At 46.3% G+C, this 24,314-nt stretch overlaps 1 protein-coding gene across 1 annotated transcript in view; it reads right to left on the bottom strand.

Annotated features, from left to right (window-relative positions):
• LOC310862010 (metabotropic glutamate receptor 7-like) overlaps positions 1-24,314 on the bottom strand; it is a gene marked incomplete at its 5' end in the record, with an annotated part of 184,899 nt that overhangs the window by 6,749 nt on the left and 153,836 nt on the right. The gene's annotated exons all lie outside the window — the stretch shown is intronic.

The raw sequence follows: 24,314 nt of genomic DNA, 5'->3' as shown, positions 1-24,314 counted from the left end.
ATATTCAGTAATTGCACTTAATTCACAAAAAAAGGGAAAAAAGTGCTAATACACCTTACTATAGAGTGCGCTGACCATATAAGCAGTTCCTCTCTATCCCCAGTGAGCCCCTGTGGGTAAAACACCCTAGTTTCGGTTTGGGCTTTGGGTGGCAATTCCTTCCTCCAATCATGATTGACTGCGCGTGCTGTTGGCTTGTTGCGCGTTCCCCCACTGTAGAGCGTGTGCACATCTTGTTTACAACATGGTGGAGCACCGGTGGAAAATCCGAATGCAGTCACCAGCTCAAATAACAAGAAAATAATTATAAAGAGTAGCCAAGAGAAGAGCCAGGTGACAGCTGTCTGTCTGCTGTGGGACATGGTGTAGGGCCGCGTCACCAGGCTTTCTACTAGCTGTCTGTCGGGACATGGAGGAGCCGGCTAGCCGTGCCACCAGGCTTTCCACTAGGCAGCTGGGTGGTCTGTTTACCGACACGAGCTGCTGGAACAGCGAGATGCCAGCGGGAAACACGGCCAGTCGGCCACGAGTCTTCCAGACGCCATAACCTGCAGTGTTAGTGTAAGTAAAGTTTGCTGTGTATGCTATACGTAGCCTGGCTTGGCCAGCGGCCTCATATTGTGGATTCACTCCCCGAAAAGGATTCCTCAGGGAGGAAGCTTCAGTATATCCACGCTATGAGGCTGACCAAGCCAGGCTAGGCTATATACTGTCATACGGTGCTGCATTATGTGTTGCTGCTGCTTCGGACGCTACATTAGCATAGCTGCAGCTTCTTGGATAGCTAAACTGACGCACTGTATGCTGGATACATGGTGCCTGGTGGATGATCTGAGTGCATCAGTTTGATGATACAATGTAATCACAGAATCAAATGGGAATATCCGTGATAGATATGTCACACGAGCATGCATGTATGGATTATATATTTATTCATTCATTTTTTGTGGAATATTCCAGACCACTTCTACGGTTCCAATCAAGTCTTTTGTCAATTAGGGACATCTTTCGTTTTAAGATTTAGACTCGTAGCTGTATTATCGATTCTGACGCTTCATTACAAGCGTCAGAATCAATAAAATACATCTACGAGACTAACTGAGAAGAGAGAGGATAGAGGTATAGAGTGAGAGCAGGAGTGAACAAAATATAAAAGGCATAGGAACAGGTCAAATAAGGTAAAAGAAAAAAGTAAAGAATAATAAAGTCCAAAAGATATACAGTACACACATACAGATAGCAAATGCAGTATCTGGCATGGGGGAATGTTTGAAAATGTGAAAATGTTTCAAAAGCAAAGCATTTGATTACACCACTCAAAGCATTTTTATCAGAGTCGTCCACCAAGTCCAATTGGACCATTATGGAACTCTATGCCAGACAGCCAAACCTTCTGAATGCAAATCTATCTCCTCCTACAGCAGAACTGTAGATAGAGTAGATGGAGGACCATTATGTCCAGAGTACGAGATATTGCCGCTGCCGCTCCAGAACCGTATAACTCTTCAGGACATGGAAAAAAAATAACCTGTTATTGTAATAATACCTATTATTTTGTCACAAGATCGTCTTGGTAATACTGTTCGGTGGACCCATTGGAACCACCTTCAAGGACCCTGGGGGTCCCCGGACCCTACTTTGAGAAGCAGTGGGTGTGATGAAAGCTAAGCGATGTGACAGAGACAGTAAAGGTGACACTAATACATATCATCACAGACAGACAGTCTCCTGCTAGGCTAGACGGCGTAAGGCCATCAATCTTCTAGTGGAAAGGCTCGGACAAGAGACGGGGGGGGGGGGGGGGGGAGAGGGAGAGAGAGAGAGAGAGAGAGAGAGAGAGAGAGAGAAGGGGACAGGAAAGCGTTTGAGGACATTTTTTGACAAGGCCCTTTTGGAATGACACTGTCTATTAGCTCACATAAACCCTCACTCTCTGACTGACTGGACTCATGTAGCCTGCAGTGCTGGAACAACAATATTACTCAGATGTTTCTACTGATGTTAAAGTAGCTGTTAAACATTCTCAAGTATAAGGATTCAACATGTTACTTGAGTAAAAGTACAAAGGTATTGGCATCAGCGTATACTTAAAGTAAAAGAATGAGAGAAAGATATGCTGAAATGCCTAAATAATAGCAGATTTACAAAGCTTTTAGAATGGCTACGTTTTATGTATGTATATGTTTTTAATAATCTAAACCTGCAGGATTATTTCTGTTACATCTGACATGACTCCCACTTTCCCTGCCAACTACAGACAGGATATCCACATTAAGGATTATGGACACGTAATACATTCAAACTACTTGACTATTGTAACTCTCTCCTTACTGGCCTATACCGGCATGTGCACTTAAGCATCTCAAATTGATCCAGAATGCCGCAGCTCGCTTGGTCTTCAACCAGCCAAAGTTCTCACATGTCTCACATGAGTACAAAACTCTGATGCTGGCCTTCAAAGCAACCAAAGGTATGACAACCCCATATCTTCAAAGCCTGATCCAACCCTACAGTTGTAGGGTTGTTGTTCTTAGTTACTGTAATTCACTCTGGATTAAGAGCGTCTGATGAATACCTACATTGTAATTGTAATTTGTAAACTACAGACATGATATCCACCAGGTTTATGGTCACAACTACATTCTCAGACCATAATAATAATGGATTGCATTTTTACAGTGCTTTTCTAAGTGCTCAAAGTGCTTCACGGTTCACTCATTCACACATTGGGAGTTGAAGTGGCGAACAGTCCACGCCAGCGTCCTCACTTCCCACATAACAAGTTTTGGCGAGCTCACACCGACGACTCACTGCAGGCGATGTAGGGTTCAGTGTCTTTCCCAAGGACACTTCGACATGCGAACAGGAGGAGCCGGGATTCGAACCACTGACCATTGGATGACCTGCTCTACCTCCTGAGACACAGCCGCCCCGCCCCGTTGGTATCCATGATGTGTCAAACAACATTGGGGAAAATGCGAGTGTGCGCGCGCACACACACACACACACACACACACACACACACACACACACACACACACACACACACACACACACACACACACACACACACACACACACACACACACACACACACACACACACACACACACACACACACACACACACACACACACACACACACACACACACACACACACACACACTTTTGACATTTGGCATTGACCACTGAGGGCTCCAGAGAATGAAGTGAGGTTTTGGCTGCATGGATAAACACAGATAGTGTGACTGCATGTGGGCTAGGAGCATTATTTATTATTAATATATATTAGCTCTCATCCCTGTCTCCACAACACAGAGCTAGAATTGGACCAAATGCGTAAGCATCAATAGTTTGATTCTCTTTTTAAATCAGATCTGCTCTCTGAGTGCTTCAATGTGTTCCCATTCTCTGTGCTGCCATTCCTTAAAAACACAGCTTAAAGGGCTATTTGAAGCCCTGGATGAACAGTGAGGTCATGTGACACCGCCTTCAGATCAAGCAGGCCAAGCAGAGCCACAAGCTCAAGGTTGAGGTTCACTTCAACCCCCCCCCCAAACCGACCCCTCTCTCCCCGCTTTGACAGAGACAACCGGGAGACGCCCGCCAGGGCTCTCCAACCTGCTGATCTCAATCAATCAATCAATCAATCAATCACTCAATCAACCTTTGTTTATATAGCATACAACCGACCAAAGTGCTTCACAGTAGACAAAGTATAAAGACAGAGTATAAAAACATAGTATAAGAACATGATAAAATAATCACATCGAGAAAGTACTAGAATAGAACAAGAATACATAACCATTAGAATCAAGAACAGATGCGTAACTATCTAGATCAGACAACATTAAAGGCGAGAGAGAAAAGGTGGGTTTTGAGAAGGGATTTAAAAGTCTCTATGGATTAGTTGTTCCATAACTCCGGGGCCGCAACCGCAAAAGCACGGTCACCTCTTGTTTTCCGGGTTAGGTCTGTTGGCATGGTCAGCAGTGACTGGTCAGCAGACCTCAGAGCTCTAGGTGGGTTCAGCCATATATGGGGGAGCCAGGCCATTAAGGGATTTAAAAGTAAATAAAAGGATCTTGAAATCGATCCTTTGTTTAATCGGGAGCCAATGGAGGGAGGTGAGGACTGGTGTGATGTGGTCAAATGTTTTGGTAGCGTTGAAAAGGTGGGCAGCAGCATTTTGAACTAATTGCAGGCGCCTGAGTGCGGATTGGTCGATTCCATAATATAGGGCTTACAGTAGTCCAGTCGTGATGAAATGAAGGACTGGATAACGAATTGTTTATGGGGGAAAACAACGGAGCTAATCTCTTTGTCATACTTGAAATTGCAGTCATCTCCAACCCCTCACTCTCTCCACCACAGATGTGCACGCTGCGCATCTGTCCACCTCTATCGTGCATGTGCCAAAACACTCGTCTGCAAAGTGCTTCATCGACTTCCGTCCTGTCACTCTCACTTCCAGGGCTGGTCCTGGCTCACCTCAAAGCTGGCCTCTATCCATCCCTCGACAAGCATCAATTTGCCTATCGAGAGAACAGGGGTACGGACAACGCCATCTCCTCCGCCCTACACTCTGCCCTCACTCACCTGGACAAGAGCAACACTCACGTACGGATGCTGTTTATTGACTTCAGTTCGGCATTCAACACCTTCATCCCCTTCCAAACTCATCTCCAAGCTTGGTGACCTTGTGGCAACAAACGACCTGGACATTACTCCCTCCATCTGCAACTGGATCCTCGATCCTGTTGATTCCTCACTAACAGGCCCCAGTACTATAGGATAGGCAACCTCACCTCCTCCACCCTAACCCTGAGCATTGGTGTCCCACAAGGCTGTGTGCTGAGCCCCCTTCTCTACTCCCTCTTCACATATGACTGCAACCCTATGCATGGCACCAACACCATCATTAAGTTTGCAGACGACACAACGGTGGTGGGCCTCATCAAGGATGACGATAAGTCAGCCTACAGGGAGGAGATCCAGCACCTGGCGGCGTCGTGCGCCGACAACAACTTGGCGTTAAACACCAAGAAGACTAAGGAGCTCATCGTGGACTTCAGGAGGACTAGGGCTGTCACTCATGCTCCCATTCACATCAATGGAGTGGAGGTTGAACGGGTCTCCAGCTTTAAATTCCTGGGTGTCCATATCTCTGAGGATCTGTCCTGGACCCTCAACACCTCGTCTCTCATCAAGAAGGCCCATCAACGTCTCTTCTTTTTGAGGAGACTGAGGAAAGCCCATCTATCTCCTCAGATACTGGGGAACTTCTACCGTTGTGCCATTGAGAGCATCCTCACATACTGTATCACGGTCTGGTATGGAAACTGTTCAGCCTCTGACCGGAGGGCACTGCAGAGGGTGGTAGACCCTCTGCAAAAGACAAGTAAAGACAAAAGTAAAGACTAAGAGTAACTATAGCCGCCCTGGAAAATGACAGATTATTAGGCCTATACTTCTGGTCAAAGTACATATTGATAGCAATACGTAGCTTTTATTCAGGACATAGTTCAGGAATATTTGTACACCTCAGTAGGAGTCTAGCGGATTGAAACCTAGTGATGGACAAACCTTTCAGATGAATGCAAGGCTCCATGTGGGGGGAGGGGGGGTGTAATTGATAGAAAACAAGTCATTTTCTGGGTGAACTACTCCTTCAAGTGCTTAAATAGGGCTTGAATTCATAATATATTTGTGTGCTCGGGTCCCGAGAGTCCCTTAGAGATAAACGTAGTGGAACAATCGTATGATATTTCTGTTTGAAACGCATTATCCTTGTAGAGTGTAGCATGTCGACCGTCACAGGGGAGATACACAGTACAGCACGCCCAGCTGATACCAACATTAAGCCTTTCTGACCTTTAGTTACTTATAGTATACTCTGAAGCACGGAATAACATCTGTACGAGTGCACTGTATGCACTAAACACACGCACGCGCACGCACGCACATGCACACACGCGCACACACAGATACACACACACACACACACACACACACCATCAAGCTATATGTTACACCATATGCCTCTGCAAGGAGCTTGACCCAAATTGAAACCCCTCCCTCTTTCCCATCATGCACCAGGATGCTTAGCTTGTCATGGAGCATTCATAATTAATTCCCGTTCCTTTAACATAAATAAATACATGAAGTCAATTTCCAACAAGCGCCCGGCAACCGAACCCGCTATTTATAGCGGGCGATGATGATTTATTAAGATCCTCATCAAGGGATCCGAAAATGATTGTGTGTGAGTTTAGACACAGTGTTACTGGATAATTCTCATAATTATACCCACCAGGGAAAGATTTTACCGCCAAGGCAATTTACTCTGCTACAGAGACTAGACCATTACCACAACATGCCTCCGGCGGGGGGCCCCGAATTAGTGCAGGACTGAACATATCAAAACTTTAGGAATTAGATTTTTTGCGATGGTTTTTGAAAACCTTATAACCATACTGTATACCTACCACCATGCCAAAAATCTAAAACTTAAACGATTTTAATGAATTGGGACCCAGCTAGGAGCACAAATGTATGGGGCACACAAAATAGGTGTAATCAATTACGCAACACCAATCACCTCACACCTGTCAATTGTGTGCGCCATAATGGTTGTGCTTCCCAAACATCGACTGTTCAGAAAGGAAGTTTTTATATTTTCAGTATAGCTTTTCCTCATGTAAAAGTGGCGATATTTTACATAACATAACATGTTTTTTGCCAGAACTTTCACATGGATATGAAACAGAGGACAATATCTGACTCAAAGTCTACTGGGTGAGTATACATGCATGGCTGTGTATTTGGTATTTGGAATACATTAAATATATGTAAGATAACAGGCATTCTATTAACAATATTGGATAGGTGATGATTAGGAAAGCCAGACAATAATGCCAGACAATATTGTCACAGAAAAAGCTAAACCAAAGGTCACTTGTCCAACGGACAAGTACAATTTTAATGCACTTGTCCGGGAAGATTTAATACTTGTCCCGGACAAGCGGACAAGCCTTAGGGTGCCATTTTGAAGATCCGTTTTACAATGGGGTAATACATAAATTGCCCTCGCTCTGCGCACAATCAAATACAAAAAAAGTATTATGAAAAGCATATCGGCCCGTGTTGAACGCACACACATATGGCATACAGCGTTCCTGAATATTATAGCATTGTGGGAGTGTCCATATGTTAATTATTTTCGCTTTGCGCAATTTGCTATTAAGCCCCTTGACCTAAAAACACTCGCGCATAACGATTAGACGTGGGTCTGACCACCTCATAAACGCAAAAAGCACTGTTTGATTTTACACTTGAGCGGCTCTGGGAGGCTGCTGGAGTGTTGCCATGTCTGTTTATTATAAGCGGCTTCTTTTTCTGTAAAGTTGCTTGTAAATATTGGTAGTTGTAGCCTACTAGTTGTGGTTGCTTTTCTTGTTTCTAAAGTGGTTATTTGGGCTTTTCTCCTAATGTTGTTTAAACCAGTGATCCTCACACAGCACATTCCCATGTCAAGGATCCCCAGATGAATGCATTTGCCCAACTAAGGACGGCTAATCCAAAAAAAAAAATGCATCACATTCATTCATTATTAAAACTATGAACTCTGACTGCAGGGGGATATATATAATGATCATTATAACAATGTGCAAGAACATATTTAAAAAGAAGGAAGAACTTTATATTTGTGGACAATCAAAATATGTTTTTTTATTTTAATGTGGTGTCATTGAAATTAATCTGTATATGGCAGACTCACTATCTAGAAAATAAAAACATGGCACTTCATTTAAAATAGGTTACAGACCCCTGTTATATGCGCTTATTTTTATAGACCTATTTACTTGTTTCTATGAGACATGGCAACAGCCTCTTTTGTCTTTTTTTTGTAAAATGTTGAGATTAGAAACGGCCATAATTTCTCAAACTTAAAAATAAATAAAAACATCTCCATAATCCGTGGGAAGTTTGCTTTCATATGCTGTATCATACCCGATTCAAGTCTTCTTCAATAAAGAAGACTTGAATGAATGCTAAGAGCGAAGACCATAAACCATCGGGGCCAGACACAGCATTAAGCAGCAGCATTCAACTCATTCCTTCATCATGACTTGAATGAAATAAAAATTTAAAAAAACTGGTGTTTTTCAATAGAAACAAATTATTTTGAGGCATAAAGGTGACAGCATGCAGTGCAATAGGAATAATTAACCCAAATGTGACAAAGTCATGTCATGTCTTCTATGGTGCCAGCCTGAAGAAATGTAATACCACGATCCCCAAAGTGCGCATTCCGTATGTGACATCAGCTGACTGGTAAAGAGAATAGTACGGACATGTTGATTGGGTACGTCTCAAACACTCCTTAAACACACCCATGACTAATTCAAGGCCGTTTTGCGCAATCCACGGGGTGTCGAAAGCGCTTCTTAACATGTCCAAAATTGCAATATGACATACCACACGCCCCCAGCTCATAAAACTGTAATATGATTAGTAATATTATTTGAACTGCTTAATGGAGCCCTTAATGTCAAGCCCTGCCATTACCACAACATGCCACAGAGAAGAGAAAAGCACTTGATTTGGTAAAGTGACGATTATGTTGCGACAGGCGCTCGCTCAGGGCCTGACGGGCACAGAATGCCTTTCAAAGAATGGATTGTGGGAATTTTCGTTCAGTGTCGTCTTGTCCTCCTCGACGACCGGGGGTGACACGTTTTGAATTTAGTAATGTTCAGCAACTACAGACTAAAGACAATACAAATTTTCATGGAGAGAAAAAAAAAGAGAATCGTGATCTCAATTCTTGTGGAAGAAAATTGAGATTCACATTTGAGCAGGAATGGTGCGTGCAGCGCTGCCCTGGAGATTACAGGAGGCAGAGTGGCGGTGACATGCACTCTCATGGACGTGTATAGAGAGTGTTAGAGAGGCAGGGGCTGAAATCCTGGGCCGTAAGAGGGCACTTTTGGCCAAAATAATAGTGAAAATAGCAGATCTTGATCTCACAACGCGTCGCAGCGCGGCGCGTTGTGAGCTTGTAGATCAGCTATTTTCGGGGCATGAAACCCAGCACTCTTTAGCTAGTGGAGATGTTCAATGCAAAATGCGCCGTTCAAGTTCAGGAGACTATGGGAAAAAAGCAATTCTCTTGAATGCTGTCTTCAGGTATGGCGTAGGTGAGGAGTGGCATTTGCATTTCTTTCACCATAGTAAATGCTGCATTCCTGGTCTGGAGAGGGCAGTTGTTTTACAGACGGGTAAAAGGGGCAGGGGCTGGGAAATAACGCATCTGAAGGGGAGAGGAATCCACTGCAGATACAGTACAGTATGTGTCTCTTTTCTTTTGCTGGGCCGTAACAGTAGAGCCAGCCATAGAAACACAAATGTCTCTGACTGACTGACTTAGATGTGCAACACCGACGATTTTTCACCCAGTATCAATTATCTAATGTAATCCTGGGCCCCAAAACACTCCCTCTGCCAACCTGGGGAGAGCAACAGACTGAGCTCATGCTTCCTTCTATGCATGAGGAGTCGAAGTCTGCTTCTTTTCACCTTTTGAAGTAGTACCGTTTGAAGTAGCAAAGTGGAAGGAACACGTTACTCCAACCAGTTCCTTTCCCCTCCATCAGGCGCCCCATGCAGTTTAGAGACCTTGTAATCTCTTCAATCTCCAAATTAGAAGTGAATTTGTTCAAAGTAATTCCAACTTTCTTGCAATTACTAATCAGTGGCCTCTATCATAACCCATCCAACGCTCATTTGCATAATGGAAAGCAATCCTAAAACGATTATTGTCATGGGTATGTTTAGTTGTAATTGTGTATTATTATTGCATCCAGAGAGCAGCACCTGAGACAATATATGAGAGAGAGAGAGAGAGAGAGAGAGAGAGAGAGAGAGAGAGAGAAAGAGAGAGAGAGAGAGCACTATACTTTAAAGCACTTCGCAAGAGAGAGAGAGCGCTTTGCAAAGACACTTATCTTTTTTACAGTCTATTAAGGCACTCATATTTCTGGAGAAAGAACATGACGATTGATAAGATGACAGCCGTTCTTTCATTCATAGTGGTGGATAAACAGTAGCTCCAGACAGCAGGGAGTTTTGTGCTGAAGGATATTATTTGAGTTTTTGGAAGAACTCGCACAGCCCCAGTCCTGTCAGATGGTAGATCTGCCGTTTTAGTTCTCCCTTAACCCGTCTTTTCCCCTTCACTGTCAAAAACCATATCCTCACTCAAATTCCTAACACTTGCATCACAACCCAAGTTCTGGTACAATCTACTGAACGCTCCATAGAAACCTCATATGTCCTGGAGTCATCCCCCCTGGTACAATCTACTGAACGCTCCATAGAAACCTCATATGTCCTGGAGTCATCCCCCCTGGTACAATCTACTGAACGCTCCATAGAAACCTCATATGTCTTGGAGTTATCCCCCCTGGTACAATCTACTGAACGCTCCATAGCAACCTCATATGTCTTGGAGTTATCCCCCCTGGTACAATCTACTGAACGCTCCATAGAAACCTCATATGTCTTGGAGTCATCCCCCCTGGTACAATCTACTGAACGCTCCATAGAAACCTCATATGTCTTGGAGTCATCCCCCCTGGTACAATCTACTGAACACTCCATAGAAACCTCATATGTCCTGGAGTCATCCCCCCTGGTACAATCTACTGAAGGCCCCATGGAAACCTCATATGTCCAAAATTGTTACTTTTCAGGATTCAAATTCAAAAGCATCAAAAGTAGCAGATCTACAACCTCACAATGACATTGTAGTGTTATCAAGTAAGGCATTAATTTACGAGAAAAACACGTTATATATTCCTTGAATATGAATATGGAGATAAGAGGTTTCTGCCCACAATCAACGACATGCATGAAACCAGCATGCTCGTATCGGTTCATGAAGACATGCATGTGGGCGTCTCAAGGTTCATGAAGACATGCATGTGGGCGTCTCAAGGTTCATGAAGACATGCATGTGGGCGTCTCAAACAAAACCAAGGTTTATGAAGACTGCATGTGGGTGTCTCAAACAAAACCAAGGTTTATGAAGACTGCATGTGGGTGTCTCAAACAAAACCAAAACCCCAACTTCCCACCAAGTGAAAAACTGTTTGCGGGATATAACAGACAGCAGGATTAACAGCAGCTGCAATTTCATCGATGAAATCCCTTCGGCTGCTCAAGACGAACTGGATGAGTAGAAAATAGACCTTGCCAAACATGGACCAGTCAGCGCTAATGTAACTAATGTAACCTGGCAGGCCGTTCTGCGTTGAAGTTCATGCGAGTACGTCGGAGCGTCTTACGAGATCCCTGAGTGGCTTCTAGACGTGTTCTGATGTGCAACATTAATGAGTCTGACTTGTCCTTCGATGGTCAAGTGACAATCATACTATCTTTCTTCCCAACGGTGAAACATTGCTAAAGTTAAAATTATTCTTTGTCATTTGGCAGACCTTGGAAAGGGTTGTTCGTGTTTCCATGTAAATGACTGTACTGCGACTCATCTTGGACGCTGATGGCCAAGACCCTCTCTGCATGTAACTCTCTGACTCTGTCTCTCCCTGTTTCCCTTCCATCTTCACTGTGAACCACATGTTTTTGTGAGGGTATCTACCCTAGGGGACACGGGGAGAACATGCAAAAGGCCCTTTCGCCAACCTCGCCTCGGGTATGGGCACTGATGACGCGGAATAGAGAACAAGCCCCCCACAGCGTCCCCAGCGGGAGTCGAACCCAGGACCTTCTGGCTGTGAGGCGACAGCACTATGCCACCGTGAACCCTAATTTTAGACCAGTCTTAGTTGACTAAATATCATACAATTTTAAACCCACATCATGCCAGAAGCTTTGTAGCTTGTAGTGTGACATCAGAACTCTCCCACATGGCAGAGCAGAGCAGAGTGCATTTCAAAAGGCCTCTGATGGCATCATTAACCACTTCAACCACTTCGGCAGAAATAACACTTCTGGGCAGATCCTTCTCTCCCTCTGGCAACCTGGCGAGAGCCCCGAACTGACCTCATGCTTCCTGCAAAGCATGAGGACTCATCACCTGACAGCGGTTTTCCCCGGTTGGACGTCATAGAGCGTGGAAGGAACACGTTATTCCAAACAGTTCCTTTCCCATCAGGTGCCCCGGCTGGCCAGGGGGAGGCAGTAGAGACCAGGATTACTGCATTTTTACATGTGAGGGTACCTACCCTAGGGGACACGGGGAGAACATGTGAGGGTACCTATAGGGGACAGCGGGAGAACATGTGAGGGTACCTACCTACCCTATACACGGGGAGAACATGTGAGGGTATACCTATCCTAGGGGAAACGGGGAGAACATGTGAGGGTACCCATCCTAGGTGACAAGGGGAGAACATGTGAGGGTACCTATAGGGGACACTAGGAGAACATGTGAGGGTATACCTACCCTAGGGGACACGGGGAGAACATGTGAGGGTACCTACCCTATAGGGGAAATGGGGAGAAGTTGGAGAACATGTGAGGGTACCTACCCTAGGGGACACGGGGAGAACATGTGAGGGTACCTATCCTGCATGGGTAGAGAGAGACAGAGAGAGAGAGAGGGGGAGGGAGGGAGGGAGGGAGGGAGAGAGAGAGAGAGAGAGAGAGAGAGAGAGGATGTGCGGCTCTGTCCTGTGATCTTTTTCTAACCATTCATGCATGGCTTCACCTCAGCATGTGCATGGGTGGATGAATAATGGAGAGAGAGAGAGAGAGAGAGAGAGAGAGAGAGATTGAGAGAGAGATATTGGGGGGGGGTCACAGGTGTATAAAATAAGGCCATCTTAAATAGCATCAAGTTAAAGGGAAGTGAGTCGATCGGGTCGCAGGCAGTGTGAGCCACAACAACATAAGGTCAATCTGCTATCTGGGCATCGACAGCCCAACATCAGAGGTTTTCTACCGTCGTTCAATAATTTATGACCGCCAATGGGAAAGATAATTAAAATCTGTCTGTGCGGAACTCAGCCGCGCACACACACTTACACACATGTACACACACAGATGTGCACTTGTGCACACACACACACACACACACACACACACGCACACAACGGATATCACATGGAAGCACAACATTACCCCTCATCGACCTGATGCGTTAACGCAATGACATTACAAGATATTGATATTATGATATAACGATATTACAAGATTATGTTTACCAGCAGCAATATAATATTGTGCTAATGAGTTATCATTAAAGGTGCAGTCAATTGTTTTTATTTTGTTGAAATAACTGTTAAAACTCTTTGAGTGCCAGGTATTAATGATTGTATTTATCCAGGACCTGTTCTGACATTCCAAATGTTGATCCTTCCCCATCCATCCATCCTCTTTGATGTCTCCCTTTTGACTGATACCTGTCCATTTAAACTCTAGACGGGCCTGCCCCAAAGTTATTAGTGCAGCCGCACCCGGCGAAAGCTAGGGTTCTCAACGGGTCCGAAAATTAAGGCCCGGCCCTCATCAAACCCTGTACACTCAAGAGAATGTCCCCGCTACCACCCTTAGATCTCCATATATGGAGCTGACCTGTTCTGACATTACATATCTCTGCTGTCCGGAGGAAACCTCATAACTCCAAAATGTTCATTTTTCAGGAAATGAAAAATATACATTTTTAAGGAAAATAATAAAACCAAATACTGCAATACTGCTTCATCAAAGTTGGCGTTGTGACATTAGATATTGTCAATTACTAGCATGAAAAGGAGATAGGCAGTGGAGTTAGCTGTTTTAGCAGACAGTTTGAGGGTCCAATGGTGGTTTTGTCCAATGCGTTTTTACTATACTCTCCATTGATTCAATATTTTCTTATTTATGTGGGGAAAAAAATCTAAAACCTAAAAAATTGAGTTATGAGGTTTCCTCCGGACAGCAACAAATTATGTTTATGTGACCTCTTCAAACCCTGTACACTCAAGACATGCTCCTTATATGGCCAGTACAGAATTAGTTCCATGTTTATCTGAACCCCCCATGCTAAAGCGCCAGCACTTGCCCAGCAGTCTGCCGTCAACGAGGCGGATACGTGCACGCCCTCATACACATTTCTGCTTCTCTGCTTTCTGTTCCCAGACAGTATTTTGTGGTGATAACGAGCTATAATCAACGTCCAATAACTAAAGAACAGAACATTGTGGTGACACACCTTCTCTCCCAGACTCTCTTCTTTCTTTTCAGATATTTGTCTTTACATCGTAATAGAACGATAGATTATGTAGGTCTTGAAAGATTATTCAAAACGAATAATGAGTTAAAAGAGCGGAGCCATCGATGCGGCAACGGTAGCGCCGGTTGGTTTTCTTACTAGGGCCTTCAAACATAGACGGAAGGCAATTGACCTTTTTACCAATAAAATAATATTAAAGAAACTGTTAACTGGTTAATATGTGTAACGTCACTTTAAAAGCGTAATTTTGTTTACCCGAACAGCGCTGGTTGGCAGGTATCAATACACTTGTCTTGACACTTGACATGTTTGTGCCAGTGGGTGATTTATTTCTTGATCACCTCTTGTCTTGATTGTTTAAACATGACATCATGGGCCGCTATGCTCGATAACAGGCTTGATAAGCCCAAAGCTAATTGATAACGGGTACTCAATAAGCTTGTCCTTATCCGTTATCAGATTTTTCCGGATATCGGTTATCGAGCTCCATCCCTACTTACTAATCTGCAGTCATATCAGCAGACAGACAGTTATCTCTGATGGTCTTGGCGATGCCAGACTACAATGTCACTTTCCTTATCTGAAGCAGGCAGCATTTACGGACAGACGAGAACATCAATGCCGGTTTCAAAGTAAACTCTAAACTTGGTGTATTTATTTATGCAATGCTGCATGTTTTTTTCAACCTTTCATTATAGCCATGAATAAATATATTCCACGCTGATATTGCAAGCTCTAAATGTCAATGTCTAGTCCCAGCCAGCACAATAAGCACACGACTCCGGTGAACATAATAATGCAACGTGCACTCTCTCTATCTCTCGTGCACCGGTGGAGGTTTCTAATAATAATGAACACACATACTGGAGTTATGAAGTGGAGAGGAACGCACTGGAGCGACTCTGATCAACTCACTGCCTCGATTTATTAACTCATTATAAAACCAGGGACACATCTGTGTCCTCGCAGATATACAAGCTCATACTGTAGCGCGGCTTGTAGGTCTGCTATTTCTGAAAAAAATTGTACAAATGCGTGCAAATATTTCAATACGTGTTCTTTTAAAGCAAAACTTGAATTTAACTAAAATCTTTGTTTCTAAGCGGTCCCTGGAACAAAATATTTTGAGATAGAGGTCCGCGGCCAAATACATATAATTCTGGGGGTCCTTGACATGAAAATGTTTGAGCACTGCTGCAAAAGAAGTATTTAAGAAAACTGTCAGGAACTTTTAGAATAATCCTCGGGCATTAATGGATTAAGGTGTACAGTACAGTGGAATCAGTCCCATTCCAGTGTACGATGCAGCTTAATAAAAAGGCAGATAAACAACTAAAAGCCATAGTAAAATAATCCCAATTGCTTCAGTGCTTTATCCTCTCTACCTCGACTGCCTTTGTCCTGATATATATGAATTATGAACCTTTATTGAGAAAAGGATATCCCATTGAGATGTATCATCTCGTTTTCGAGGGGGTCCAACAACATACAGCAAATACAGAGCAATACAACAAATACATTCATGCATACATAAACGACAAAGACAGAAACCAACCTAAAAGCTCCCCTAAAACAAGCCGCTCCCACCCCACTTAATCACCCACAACATAGCAGACTTCAGGCATCAATAATTCATGAAATGATGTAAAGATGATGAAAAAGGACGATGAACATAAACTGGGATCCAAATACAGGCCAAAAACTATAACAGATAATGCAAATGCAATACCCTGCATTAACAACATCCTTAAATGAATACAAACATACACATGCACCTAGTGTTAAATGACAGCGTATTAGATTATAGTGAATTCGCAGTATATGAGACAGAGAGAACAAGGCATTTAGAAGCAGGAGCAGGGTATTTGAAGATGATTAACGATAGACACTTTAAAGATATTGAAGGAGTTAAGGGAACTAGGGAGATTGTTCCAGTCGACAGGAGCTTTAAATTTAAAAGCACGTCGGCCAATTTATTTTCTGATGTTGACAATGACGTAAGGATAATCTGTATGCCTCAGGTTGTATGGTGAGCTGAAGGGACGCAGATATTGTTTTAGATATTCAGGGTAATTAAAATATATGCATTTAAAGATAAATAGTAGCCAGTGATAGTGTCTTCAAGCTTGTTAACCAGTTGAGAGACTCATACATGGCGCAATGGTGGGTCATATAGGGACACCTCTATTTAATTCTGCAGAGATTGTTGTATGTTACGTTGAGAGGATAGAGGTGTGTATCGGAGGCATTTTGATAAACAATGTCAGCATAATTGAGTACATAATAGAGTAATTTCAGGCTGACATTTACTTTCTGGACAACAGAGTGTCTGTGAGGATGCACCTCCACAGTGTCCCGGGGCTGGGACTCGGGAGGATGCACCTCCACAGTGTCCTTGATGCCGGGAGGATGCACCTCCACAGTGTCCTTGATGCCAGGAGGATGCACCTCCACAGTGTCCCGGGGCTGGGACTCGGGAGGATGCACCTCCACAGTGTCCTTGATGCCGGGAGGATGCACCTCCACAGTGTCCCGGGGCTGGGACTCGGGAGGATGCACCTCCACAGTGTCCTTGATGCCGGGAGGATGCACCTCCACAGTGTCCTTGATGCCAGGAGGATGCACCTCCACAGTGTCCCGGTGCTGGGAGGATGCACCTCCACAGTGTCCCGATTCTGGGAAGATGCACCTCCACAGTGTCCTTGATGCCGGGAGGATGCACCTCCACAGTGTCCTTGATGCCGGGAGGATGCACCTCCACAGTGTCCCGGTGCTGGGAGGATGCACCTCCACAGTGTCCCGATGCTGGGAGGATGCACCTCCACAGTGTCCCGATGCTGGGAGGATGCACGTCCACAGTGTCCTTGATGCCGGGAGGATGCACCTCCACAGTGTCCCAGTGCTGGGAGGATGCACCTCCACAGTGTCCCGATGCTGGGAGGATGCACCTCCACAGTGTCCCGATGCTGGGAGGATGCACCCTCACAGTGTCCCGATGCTGGGAGGATGCACGTCCACAGTGTCCCGATGCTGGGAGGACCTGACAAACTTCACCTGGTCCAATGCGCGGTGGAACGCCCGTTCTTCTCCACACACAGAGTTATATTTGGAACCGTGCAGCCTGCTATAGTTATATTTGGAACCGTGCAGCCTGCTATAGTTATATTTGGAACCGTGCAGCCTGCTATAGTTATATTTGGAACCGTGCAGCCTGCTATAGTTATATTTGGAACCGTGCAGCCTGCTATAGTGTGACACGCAGAGCAGGATAGTTTGACACACAGAGCAGAAGAGAGGACACACAAATCCAAGAAGACGTCTTCATTCCGCCGTCGACCGTGACAGGAACCCTCGTCGCAGCCCCCCGGCGCTCGCGTCACATGGCGGTGTTCAGGTGACACGCTTGCAGGGGGGGGGGGGGGGGGGGGGGGGGGGGGGGGGGGGGCGATGACGTCGGGTGACATCCGTGCCCTGGGGCTTAATTGATGCGTTCTGCCAGTGTGTCTGCTTTGCGTGGAGCGTGGCCTGAGTTTCACCTCACGGAGCTCCGCGGAAATTATGGTACAAAGTACATGGTAAAATACTTATGGTACAATGTACATGTACATGGTATAATACTGATGGTACAATGTACATATACGTGGTACAATACTTGGCAATTCTGGTACAATGTGGTACATATATGGCACAATGTACATGTACTGTAAATGGTACAATGCTTATGGTACAATGTGGTACTTACACATTTAAGTTGACCATTTATTAATTGTCACACACATAATTGTGATTAACGATTTTATTGTGTATTTTGCATTGAACATTCCCTTCCAGGCATCGAAATCACAAATTGCACAGGACAGATATGACACATAACTTAAATATGAAAAGAAATCACTTTAAATCACTATTCTTTGTCATAAGTGTCACTGTCGGGCGGAGGGTGGGGTGGGGGGAATGATGGGTGGTAGGAGGTTGTCCTCCAGGGGGAATAAAAAACAGTTTGTACCCCCTCATTTTTCTTTTCTCCCTTATATAGGCGAGATACTGTATTTTGTGACCAACTGCTGCTGGTATGAACAATAAAAAACTATAAATAAAAAATAAATATTTAATCATTTTATATAATTTGTCTTTCCCAAAAATGTATAAAATAGTGGGAATAGTTGATCTACAAGCTTACAACACATCAAGTTGTAGGTTGTACATGTTGTAAGCTTTTTGTTCTATAATGACTAACACCTCCTGCCTGGATCTGGGCTCTCTCAAGCAGAAACGATGAACAGGAAACATCGGGACAAACATCTGATATCTCAATAATACTTTCTTGTCTTGTTAGGTTGCGTTTACATTTGCACTGTGGCAGCGCTTCAATACGTCATCAGTATCACGTTGATCCCGCCTCTAGTGGCTGCATATACGGACGCATATCGCTGAAATGGTTTGGTGTGCATCGTCTCTGCCCGAGAAGGACCAGATGGGAGCAGGAGGATGAACTCACTGCTGCCACCAGCTGGCAGAGTCAGGTTAGATGTAAACACCAAATATCTCAAAGAAAGAAGAGAGACTTACATCAGGGGACAAAATGTGTCCTGCGATGTTCCCTCCTTTAGTTACTGTAGGCAGTTGAATATAACTTGTTTTTAACAAAAACACAGAAAAAGATCAGACCTGTCTGAAGTGAGTGGTACTGTACTGTACTGTACTGTACTGTACTGTACTGTACTGTACTGTACTGTACTGTACTGTACTGTACTGTACTGTACTGTACTGTACTGTACTGTACTGTACTGTACTGTACTGTACTGTACTGTACATGCCCTCCTCCCTGGCCTGTGTGTGTCTGTGATAGATGACACGCAATGTCAGTGATCTATAGCCTATACTAAATGTGAAATATAATCATCATGTAAGCAAAACTATAGATATTAGGTCTGAGATGGAAAGTGATTGTTGACAGTTATAAGCATATTAAAAAGGGTGGGGGGACGCTGCCCCCACGAGGCCTCGCAGGCGAGAGGCCCTGTGCGACAGCACCATCCGCACTATCCAGAAAGCGGCCCTGCACTCTCTCTCTCTCTCTCTCTCTCTCTCTCTCTCTACAATTTACAATTTACAATTTAGGCATTTAGCAGACGCTCTTAATCCAGAGCGACTTACATTTAAGCAAGAACAAAGCATGGGAATACATCACATAAAAAGCATTTATCATGAAACATGCGTAAGCTAAGAAAGTAACAGTGGAATATTTATATAGTGAAACTATACATACACTATACATATAAACTATACATCTTTACTACTATGCTATATATGTGTACTATGGCGTGCTATGACTACATACAATACAATTACAGTGCTGTCTACATAACATGCTATAAGTCTGTATCAAATGCTATATAATCCAACAGAAATGCTATCTAAGGGTTTAGGGTAAGTGCTAAGGGCCATGATGGAGTCTGAAAAGGTGGGTTTTCAGGCTACGGCGGAAGATTGGGAGTGATGCTGCAGTTCTGACTGCAATGGGAAGTGCATTCCACAGTTTTGGAGCCAGAAGGGAGAAGAGTTTGGGACGTGTGGAGCGTTGTCCCGGCGTTTTTAGTGAGGGTACTTCCAGCTTCCCTGCGTTGGCTGATCTGAGTGCGCGGGAGGGTTTGTAGGGTTCAATCATACTTGTAAGATATGGGGGAGCCATACCTTTGGTTGCTTTGAATGCCAGCATCAGAGTTTTGTATTCTGTGCGGGCAGCGACCGGGAGCCAGTGGAGGGAGCGGAGCAGGGGGGAGACATGTGAGAATTTTGGCTGGTTGAAGACCAAGCGAGCTGCTGCATTTTGGATCAGCTGGAGAGGCTTAAGTGCACATGCTGGTAGGCCAGTAAGGAGGGAGTTACAGTAGTCGAGTTTTGATAAGACTGTTGTCTGGATTAGGAGCTGGGCTGATTCCTGGGTGAGGAACGGTCTAATTCGTCGTATGTTATAGAGTGTGAACCTACAGGATCGAGTGACAGCTGTGATGTGAGGTTTGAACGAGAGCTGACTGTCCAGGACAACACCAAGATTCCTGGCTGTTGGGACAAATCAAAACTAAGCTACTGTATGAGGACTAAATAAATTATGACTATATAATATATTGTCAATTTTGTCAACAAATAAAGAATTAATCCGCTGAAAACAGTTCTACAAGCTTGAGTTTGTAGATCGGCTATTTTCAGCATGCATGTAAAAGTGTAAAATCAGCCATTACGGTGAATAGAACCACGGCTATCACTGGCTATAACTACAACATGATGTCACTGAGCCGCGGTGAAGAGGAAACCACCGCTATCACTGAAAACTACAACATGATGTCACTGAGCTGCGGTGAAGAGAAAACCACTGCTATCACTGAAAATTACAACATGATGTCACTGAGCCGCGGTGAAGAGAAAACCACCGCTATCACTGCAAACTACAACATGATGTCACTGATCCAAGGTAAAGAGGAAACCACCGCTATCACTGAAAACTACAACATGATGTCACTGAGCCGCGGTGAAGAGAAAACCACCGCTATCACTGCAAACTACAACATGATGTCACTGATCCAAGGTAAAGAGGAAACCACCGCTATCACTGAAAACTACAACATGATGTCACTGAGCCGCGGTGAAGAGAAAACCACCGCTATCACTGAAAACTACAACATGATGTCACTGAGCCGCGGTGAAGAGAAAACCACCGCTATCACTGAAAACTACAACATGATGTCACTGAGCCGCGGTGAAGAGGAAACCACCGCTATCACTGAAAACTACAACATGATGTCACTGAGCTGCGGTGAAGAGAAAACCACCGCTATCACTGAAAATTACAACATGATGTCACTGAGCCGCGGTGAAGAGAAAACCACCGCTATCACTGCAAACTACAACATGATGTCACTGATCCAAGGTAAAGAGGAAACCACCGCTATCACTGAAAACTACAACATGATGTCACTGAGCCGCGCTGAAGAGAAAACCACCGCTATCACTGAAAACTACAAAATGATGTCACTGCCGCAGTGAAGAGAAAACCACCGCTATCACTGAAAACTACAACATCATGTCACTGAGGCGGTGAAGAGAAAACCATCGCTATCACTGAAAACTACAACATGATGTCACTGCCGCGGTGAAGAGAAAACCACCGCTATCACTGAAAACTACAACATGATGTCTCTGAGCCGCGGTGAAGAGGAAACCACCACTATCACTGAAAACTACAACATGATGTCTCTGAGGCCCTGTGAAGAGGTGTAGAGAAAACCACCGCTATCACTGAAAACTACAACATGATGTCACTGCCGCGGTGAAGAGGAAACCAGACTTTAATTATCTCTGTTTTTACTAAGCACCAAAACGGTGGTCACCGAGACTCACTCCAGGCGTCTCCCTTGGTTTTGCAAGCTCCCTGTTAGGATCTGTCCCTCCGCTTACCTTGCCAGACCTGGCAACCTCTCCACAGACTGTCAGACCTGGCAACACTCACTTCCCCCTTCCACTCTACAGTCACATTCATTCCACCTGTGAACAATTCATCAATCAACCCTCCCCCTATAAGACTGGACTCGTTACAAACATGTTGGTCAGTTCATAGTTTGGTGTTGTCGATGTCCCCTGTGTGTTCCTGGTTCCGTGTTCCGTGGTTCTCTGAGGTTTGATTTTTGGAATTATTGTTTGACTGCCTTGGACTCCCTTGTTTTTGCCTTTTTGCTATGCCTAGATTTTCTTTGTACTTTGATAAGTTTGGATTGTTTCCTGAGCTAGCATACAGCTTACATTTCTGTTTGTGTTCCTAGCTGCCTTGGATATAATAAATACTTTATTTACTGAAACTACTCTGCTCTTGCATTTGGGTTCAAATCATTCTGCATCGTAACAGTATGAACTGACCAAAATATGAACCCAGCAGAGCTCAGACTTTTCCACTGTAAAGTGGTGGAGTTTGAACATGTAGTTGATCAGCTCAAGGCCTCTCCTCCTAACCGGCGTGCTGGATTGCAGAGACAGATTTCTAGCCAGCAGCTTTGGTTTAAAGAGAGACCATGGGTGAGTCATTTTGTCCCCCATTTGGATGTGGTCCGTGGGAGGCTAAAGGACTTTGAGACCAGCTCTCAACCACATGTTTCCCAGCCGGCTCCTCACTTTGTTAGGGTAGGAGTGATGAGCCTGCGTCCCGCTAGCCTGGATGTTAACCAGCAGGGCACCCAGCCTATGGATTTTTTTTCCCTTTCCCGTGACTATGTTCCAGTTTGTTCTAATGAACAAGATCCCTTGTATGGCACCCGTCTGGCTCGGGGGGGTCCCCGTTGTGTCAACAGGCGGGGGGGTGTCTCACTGGGTCTCCCAGTCACCAAGCCCACCCGACCAGCCTGTCCTGACAGTGTGGGAAACCGGGGGCCTGCTAGAAAAAGGCATGGCCGCCTACACCGCCAGGAACCACCGCCACCCAGCCTGTCATGTCCAGCTGCAGTTCCGCCTGCAGCCCCTTCCCGTCCTGATGCACTCCCGCCTGCAGCGGTGCAGCCCCGTCACGGGCCAGCACTACGGCAGCGGGACCCCGGGGGTGTTTTTCCTGGGTGTGCAGCGTCTGCTGGGGTCCCGTCTACAGAGCCTGCAGCATCCTCCTCGCTCCCAGTGACTTTGTCTCCGTTCCGTTTTCTGCCGCTCCGCTCTCCATCTCCAGAGCCTGCAGCACCCTCCTCATCCCCTGGGTGTGCAGTATTCTCTGGGGTCCCAGCATCCTCCTCGCCTCCTGGGTGTGCAGCGTCCTCTGGGGTCCCGTCTCCAGAGTCTGCAGCATCCTCTTCGCCTCCTGGGTGTGCAGCGTCCTCTGGGGTCCCGTCTCCAGAGCCTGCAGCATCCTCCTCCTGTTCTCCGCCTGCAGTCCCGCCTGCAGCTCTGCCTCCTCCGCCTGCAGTTCCACCTGCAGCTCCGCCTCCCCCGCCTGCAGCTCTGCCTGCAGCACCGCCTTCTCCGCCTGCAGTTCCACCTGCAGCTCTGCCTCCTCCGCCTGCAGTTCCGCCTGCAGCTCTGCCTCCTCCGCCTGCAGTCCCGCCTGCAGCTCCGCCTGCAGTCCCGCCTGCAGCTCTGCCTGCAGCTCCGCCTGCAGTCCCGCCTGCAGCTCTGCCTGCAGTTCCACCTGCAATCCCGCCTGCAGCTCCGCCTGCAGTCCCGCCTGCAGCTCCGCCTGCAGTCCTGCCGGCAGCATCTCCGGCGTCGCCTCTGCCTGCCGCACCTCCGGCGTCGCCTCTGCCTGCAGCACCTCCGGCGTCGCCTCTGCCTGCAGCACCTCCGGCGTCGCCTCTGCCTGCAGCAACTCCGGCGTCGCCTCTGCCAGCAGCATCCTCTGCGGTCCCGTCTGCAGCGTTTTCTGAAGCCCCGCCGCTGCAGCTTGCCTCTGAGGCCCCGCCACTGCAGCTCGCCTCTGAGGCCCTGCAGCTCGTCTCCGAGGCCCCGCCGCTGCAGCTCGCCTCTGAGGCCCTGCAGCTTGCCTCCGAGGCCCCGCCGCCGCAGCTCGCCTCCGAGGCCCCGCCGCTGCAGCTTGCCTCTGGGGTCCCGTCTCCTAAGTCTGCAGCGTCGTCTGCAGCTTCAGCTCCAGAGCCTGCAGCATCTCCTGTGGCTCCGCCTGCAGCACCCCTGGCGTCTCCTGCAGCTTCAGCTCCAGAGCCGGCAGCTTCTCCTGTGGCTCCGCCTGCAGCACCCCTGGCGTCTCCTGCAGCATCATGTCCAGCGCCTGCAGCATACCCGGCTCCGCTTCCACGGTCCTCCGCCTCGTCTCAGCCTCCAGGCCGCCCTCCGGACGGCACCTCCGCAGCCTCGTCCCGGCCTCCAGGCCGCCCTCCGGACGGCACCTCCGCAGCCTCGTCCCGGCCTCCAGGCCGCCCTCCTGACGGCACCTCCGCAGCCTCGTTCCGGCCTCCAGGCCGCCCCCCAGACGACACCTCTGCTGCCTCGTCCCAGCCCCCCGGACGTCCCCCTGAAGTCTCCAGCTCTGCCTCAGTTTTCCCTCCTCCAGGCCCCCTCCACCCACCCTGCGCGTTCCTCGTTATGTTT

This window comes from Protomyctophum parallelum (genome assembly GCF_964188405.1).
Source record: "Protomyctophum parallelum genome assembly, chromosome: 7".
Lineage (NCBI taxonomy): Eukaryota > Metazoa > Chordata > Actinopteri > Myctophiformes > Myctophidae > Protomyctophum > Protomyctophum parallelum.
The sequence above is the reverse complement of the archived record's forward strand: the minus strand, read 5'-3'. Positions and strand labels throughout refer to the sequence as shown.